Here is a 6927-nt window from a genome sequence, read left to right as displayed (position 1 = left end):
TGCCATAGTCCGGGAATCTGTCCTGAACTGCCTTTCAGTGTCCTAAACTATCTTGAATGGTCTTCTGACTCCCGACGCAGCTGAAAATGCGTTTGCTTTTATTCCCACAATTGTGCACCATCTTCTTTTCCAATGATCTCGTAGCTTCTCTAATGGCTGCATTTGACCCCCTCGATTGTGGGTGATATTTGACACTATCCTTCTGTAAACTGAATTGATCCTGATCTGACCTGAGTTAAATGTAAGACAGTTCGGGGAGTCTGGAATCATTCACCCTGAGACCTAAACTAACAGATAAAACCCCAGACGGTTCCTTCGTAAGGATTCCTCTGGTTCCTCGGCATATATTTGTCAGGATGCCGAAACCTAGTTTCCTGACAGTCCACTCCTGGAGGCCCCACTCCATGAGCCTACAACCTTCAGCAGTGTCAGTGGTGGAGTTCACAAATGAACTGAAACCCTTCGGAATGCGAAAACAATTTTGCGTTTCCAAAATAAAGGACTGACATTTATTGTGGAAAAAGTCTGGTGTCGCTCACTGCAGAAACATCCATGTCAGAGTGAAGCGGCTCTCCTGAAATCTTTCGACCTTGTCTGTCAAGAAGAATTCTGATTTCCGTGAAGGCAATCTCAGGTTAAATGGTGGAAGATTGGCCGTGCTCAGCTGGCCATCGAAACCGTGCATTTTTTTGCGGACAAAACATATATTTGAAACCAGGAAATACGAGACCATGAAACTTCAGGTAAAATTTTCCCCACCGTCCCTGGGTGGGCTCGAACCACCAACCTTTCAGTTAACAGTCGAACGCGCTAACCGATTGCGCCACAGAGACACGACACGTTTGTTTTTGAGCCATTGATTCAACCAGCTAAAAATTCAGGTTGCCGCGATCAATATAACATCTCTCCACCATCAGTTTACTTTTCCAAAATAAAGGGTGTGAAGCTTGCATGAGTGAAAATCTGTGCTCTATTATTTCTGAACATTAAACTCACCTTGCCATTAAACATCTGTATGTTGGAAGTCTTAGTCGCATCGTGACAGAGAGGATTGATTTTTCGAGCTGTGATTCTCCATTCTCCATTCCAGTCATGTTCAGGTGTGGTGAAAATGAGAGGAGATGAAACGAGCAGGTCTGTGGCACGACACGGTGTCTACAAAGTTGTCTCTTGTACTTACAGTGCAGCGGACGGCAGTTTTCACCATTAAACCAGTAACTATGATGTTAAGAAAAAATGTGGCCGACAAACATTCGATTTCAGCGCGGTGACACTGGGTCAGAGCAAATTTCAGATAATGCGATTGCCGAGTGGCGAAAGGGTGGATTTGGAACTGTGCGGCAGCACTGCGCATTGTCCAGATCTGCTTGGAGCGATATTCATTCAATTCATCAGGGACAGTTTGATTCAATGTCCCTTTTTTCTTGTAATTGGTGAGATTTGAAAAGTTGAAAACGACCCGTGCTGACCCCAACCTCGCCACTTACACGCTGACAGATACAATGCGGTCACAGTCTGGTTCATTGAGATGAAATCCGAAAACGATTTCACAGTCGAATGCAAAGCGAACTAAACTCATTTAAAGAAAGTGCAGGTCACAGAGGTGCCTTTAAAGTCCCGATTGTTCGAAGCAGAACTGGAAAATGCGCAATGCAGCAGCACAGGAATTCCAAATGAACTCTCCGTGGAGGTAAATGAGTGACAGGAGCAGAAGGAGATGCCACGTGAAAGATTTGGACCCAGACCTGCTGCATGAGACTTTAAATGTTGTTCACCTTTAACTGTCGCTCATAGTGTCAGAACTGTCACTGTTATCATTAGCCTTCTTGCACTGCAACTCCTCAATAGCCACATGTTATCACAGCATCGCTTTCTTCAAATTGAATCCCAGTGTGAAAACTTACACGATTTCAAACCTAAGCAAAGGTGTGCGAGATTGGAAGGAGAGTGCGAGTGGAGATCATGGGCCGGGGGGCAGTGATATCATCACCTGAGCATTAAGATATCCCACATACCAAAGAAGCAGGGAGATGAGATCTTTGTGTCTATTTTCCAGGCATGTGCAAAATCCATCCCTTCTCAATGGCCAGCATTGTTCTTTTCCTCTCGCTCCCTGCTGTCCAGGTCAGGGTGGGATTCATGAATTCCCCTGTGTTTTCATCAAGCATCTAATTCACCTGGCAGCTGGAGGAGTAGAGGAAGCGGGAGGGGAAAAATAGTCAGAAACAGGAGATGCCACGTGAAACGGGCGGAATCTTTTGCGTTTCAGTTGCTTCAAATGATCCACTGCAGCCCTGCCTCGCCTCGTAGCTTTCCCAGGAGCTGCATCGATTCGGCCGGTGCGTGCGTGCATTTTGGAAATGGAAACAGAGACATCCGCTGCTTGTAGGAGTATTTCACCTCAATTTTCCATTTCACGCGCAGGCCTACCCGCACTCGGTACTGTCATGGCCTGAACACGTCTTTCGTGTTCTCAAAGAAAATGCCACTTTGTGCGAGCAGGTGTTTGGACTGGACTGCACTGAGCTGAGTCACTGAGGATATTCAATTCATGAAATCAGTACTTCAAACATAAAACATTCTTCACTCACTCATCCTGATACATTAGCGTCTCGATTCTTGAATTATTGTTTCATTCATTGCAAAATAGGATCAGGAATAGGCCATTCAGCCCCTCGAGCCTCCAGGTTAATACACACTTCGTGAGTTGGGGTGCCCAGAACTGAATGCAGTCCGCCAGATGGCGTCTCACCAGAGCTCTGTGTCGCTGAAACATAACTTCCACCCCTTTGTATTCGAACCCTCTAGAGATAAACGGGGAGAGTGAGAGCTCAAGAGAGAAAGCGAGAGAGAGCAAAAGGAAGAGAAAGAGGGAGAGAGAGCACTATGCATTGACAAACTTTCTCAGGAGTTCATTTGAAACCCCACTGAGCTTTCGAACCACTTGCTCTGCCGTATCAAAAGTTCATAAGCAGCATATGGGTAATGTGAAATCATATAATTCATAACCGGTTTAGTCGCGCAATGGGGAGCACATCGGAGTTTTCGCTCAGAAATTGTGTGTTCGCATCGCACCACCGTTAAATTTTAGTTCGTTGATTTCGGAGCTGGGAAGTGAAATTATGCAGCAAAACCGGAACAGGATCATTAATATCTGTCAAGGAAGGGAAACAGCCCCCATCCACTTTCTCTTATACTAGTGGCTCCAGTCCCACCCGAATTTATAATGCTTAATCCACTCTGAGCTGGATTGGCGAAACACTCTCAAGAAGGAGGCTCATTATCTGCTTACCGCGGAAGACAATATGCTGGACTTCCAGCTCTGTCAGACGGGATGTTCCTTCAGACAGGTTTCTAACTGGACACATTCATCCTGCTGCCTGCGAGCATTGGTGCTTGAGCGGTAGAATTCTTGCTTCGAGTAATTCTATTCCTGTAAAAGTAGCACGTGAAGATCGCAAGATGGAAAGTATCGTGGCTGAGCGGTCGAACGCGCTGGTTTAAAGCTCAATCTAAATCCCATAATTTGGAGATGGATCAAAATCATAGTTTGTGGCTCCAATTCCGAAGCCTCCCTCTGTTAACTGAGAAGACTAACCATCTCATCTGCGATTGCGACAGAGGAGGCTGGAGGAACCACATGGCTGAACAAATAACTAGATGCATTACGAAACACACCAATTGTAAATAGAAACTTAGAAAATTGGAACAGGAGTCGGACATTCGGCCGTTCGAGCCTGCTCCGCCATTCAATACGATCATGGCTGATCCTGGACCTCAATACCATATTCCCGCTCTCTCCCCATACCACTTGATGCCTTTTGTGTCTAGAAATCTATCCAGCTCCTTCTCACATATATTCATTGACTTGGCCTCCACAGTCTTGAGTGGTAGAGAATTCCATAGGTTCACCACCCTCTGAGTGAAGAAATTTCTCCTCATCTCAGTCCGAAATATTCTCATCTGCTATTGCAACAGCATACGCCGGAGGAACCACACGGCGATGCAAATAACTGGATGCATTTTGGAACACACCAATTGTACCTTCAACTCCGGCCGACATTTTCACAAGGAAAAGGATTGGTTGGTTTCGGTGGGCCTCGACTGACAACCTCGCCATTTCCCGGCCCTGGACTGTCATATAAGGACCGCGCACTGACTGGTTGCGCCGCTGGAGCCCAGTCACTTTGATCACCTGTCCCACTCTGCTGGAAAGAATCTTAAGGTGAGAGGCACTTACCTGTGGAAACGTGTCCAGTCATTGTGATGAAAATAATATCTGCACACTCACTTTCAGCTTCTTTCACATCCTCTGCTCCATCGCACGACAATCGGGTTTTCTGCGAATAGGCCAAAATGAACATTGGCAGAAATTCTAACAGCAGTGGGATTCAAACCCACGCCTCCGTCGAAATTTGATGGAACACCTGAGACCGCGAGGGCACGCTACCATAATGTCACAGTAATGTTTAAAGAGCTGTTTAATGCTCAAATAAATGAATTGAAGCTAATTGACCGCATTTACCCCGTGCTGGGGTTGTTCTCCTTGGAGCAGGGAACATTTCGAGGAGATTCGATAGAAGTGTTCAAAATAATGTAGGGTTTAGATAAAGTAAATAAATAGAAACTGTTCCCATTGGCGGAAGGGTCGAAAAGCAGAGGACACAGATTGAAGGTGATTGGCAAAAGACCCAAAGGCGACATGGGGAAACACTTCTTTACCAACGAGTAGTTGTAAACTGGAACGCGCAGCCTGAAAGGATGGTGGAAGCAGATCCAATCGTGGCTTTCAAAAAGGAATTTGATAAGTACTTGAAGGGAAAAAATGCAGTGTACCGGAAAGGAGCGGGGCAATAGGACTGACTGGATTGCTCTTACAATGAGCCTGCACGGGCTTGATTGGCTGAATAACTTCCTTCTGTACTGTAACCATACCTCAAGGGCAATGAGGGATGGGCAATAAATGCTGGCCTCGCCAGCGACGCCCACATCCCATGAACGAACTCACAAAATAATGACTGTATAATTCTATTCATACAGTTTATTTTCATTGCATGCATTTCTCTATCTCTCCATGTCTCTGTCTCTTGTGTTATCCCCTGATAGACTTCTCAGGCTTCCTTGAACGGCGATGGCTGATCTAACCTGCAACACCAGCAGAGGAGGTTAAAGAAAGATTGGGACAGGAGGAAAAGTAAAGGGGCAACCCAGCTGCTGCAGCCAATGTCTACGCATTAATGCCTCTTCTCTCTCACAGTGAAACAGAGGCACCAGTTTGATTAAAGTATACTTATAGTAGATTGTATATTAACACCATTCCGAGACCGACGGCAATCATATCATGGAATCATACAATCATAGAAAGTTACCCCACAGAAGGAGGCTATTCGGCCCTTCGTGTCTGAGCCGTCCGAAAAAGAGGTATCGAGCCTCAACCCACGTTCCAGAGTTTGGTCTATAGTCTTTGGGACTAACCCCTCTGCTTCCATGAGTCGATCTCCTTGATGCTCCCAAATCAGAGTTGGGTTCTTACTACCCGTTTAATGTTGACATGCCTGTGGAAGACTTTTGGATTGCCTTTTATGTTGGCCGCCAGTCTATTCTCATACCCTCTCTTTGCCCCTCTTATTTCCCCTTTCAGTTCCCCTCTGAACTTTCCATATTCTGTCTGGTGATTGAATAAAAAAAAAGTTAGGATTTCCATCAGCCTGAAACAGAAAGTTATTCGTTAATTAATGGCTATTTGAACAAATATTCGTCTTTTTTCAGAGTTTAATGAGTATTGCGAAATTAATACAGTAAACTATTTTGTAGAAGTTAATTCCCTGAAGGGGAAAGGGACCCGTCTCCCACACTGAGAGCATTTGCAGACGGCAGCTACCTTCTGAGGATTTCCTATAACACCGTCTGCGGCAGAGTTTTTGTAGTGTCGTGGTTATCAAGTTCGCAAAACACGCGAAAAGTCCCCGGTTCAAAACCAGGTGGAAACATTTGTGGGCCACCCCCTCTGCCTCCATGAGTCGATCTCCTTCATGCTCCCGAATCAGAGTTGGGTTCGTACGACCCGTTTAATATTTACATGCCTGTGGAAGACGGCAGCTATCTTCTGAGGGTTTCCTATAACAACGTCTGCGGCAGAGTTTCTGTCGTTTGGGGGTTATCACATTCGCCGACGACGTGAATGGTCCCCTGTATGAAACCGGGCAGAATCATTTTTGGGCCGCCCCCTCTGCCTCCATGAGTCGATATCCTTTCTGGTCCCTAATCAGAGTCGAGTTCTCACGACCCGTTTAATGTTTACATGCCTGTGGAAGACTTTTGAATTCCCTCTTATTTTGCCTGCCAGTCTATTCTTATACCCTCTCTTTGCCCCTCTTATTTCCCCTTTCAGTTCCCCTCTGAACTTTCTATATTCTGCCTGGTGAATGAATAAAAAAAAGTTCGGATTTCCGTCAGTCTGAAACAGAAAGTTATTAGTTGATTAATGGCGACTTGAACAACTATTCGACTTTTTTCAGAGTTTAATGAGTATTGTGAAATTAAAACAGTGAACTATTTTGTCGAAGTTAATTCCCGAAACGAGAATGGGACCCGTCTCCCACATTGAGAGCTTTTGCAGACTGCAGCGACCTTCTGAGGGTTTCCTAAAACAACGGGCGCAGCAGAGTTACTGTAGTGTAATGGTTATCATGTTCGCTTATAAACGTGAAAAGTCCCCGGTTCGAAATTAATACAGTAAACTATTTTGTAGAATTTAATTCCCTGAACGGGACAGGGACCCGTCTCCCACACTGAGAGCATTTGCAGTCGGCAGCTATCTTCTGAGGGTTTCCGAAAGCGAAATGTATCGCAGAGTTTCTGTAGTGTAGTGGTTATCACGTTCGCCTCACACGCGAAAGGTCCCCGGTTCGAAACCGGGCAGAAACA

At 45.6% G+C, this 6927-nt stretch overlaps 2 non-coding genes across 2 annotated transcripts; one reads left to right on the top strand and one right to left on the bottom strand.

The window, feature by feature from the left end:
• Nucleotides 1-759: 759 nt before the first annotated feature.
• trnan-guu (transfer RNA asparagine (anticodon GUU)) lies at nt 760-833 on the bottom strand. Its single transcript has one exon. It is a non-coding gene; the product is annotated as a tRNA-Asn (tRNA).
• A 6021-nt stretch (nt 834-6854) lies between these two features.
• trnav-cac (transfer RNA valine (anticodon CAC)) lies at nt 6855-6927 on the top strand. The gene has a single exon. It is a non-coding gene; the product is annotated as a tRNA-Val (tRNA).

The sequence above is a fragment of the Heptranchias perlo genome, chromosome 20, assembly GCF_035084215.1.
Source record: "Heptranchias perlo isolate sHepPer1 chromosome 20, sHepPer1.hap1, whole genome shotgun sequence".
Taxonomy (NCBI): domain Eukaryota; kingdom Metazoa; phylum Chordata; class Chondrichthyes; order Hexanchiformes; family Hexanchidae; genus Heptranchias; species Heptranchias perlo.
The sequence above is the reverse complement of the archived record's forward strand: the minus strand, read 5'-3'. Positions and strand labels throughout refer to the sequence as shown.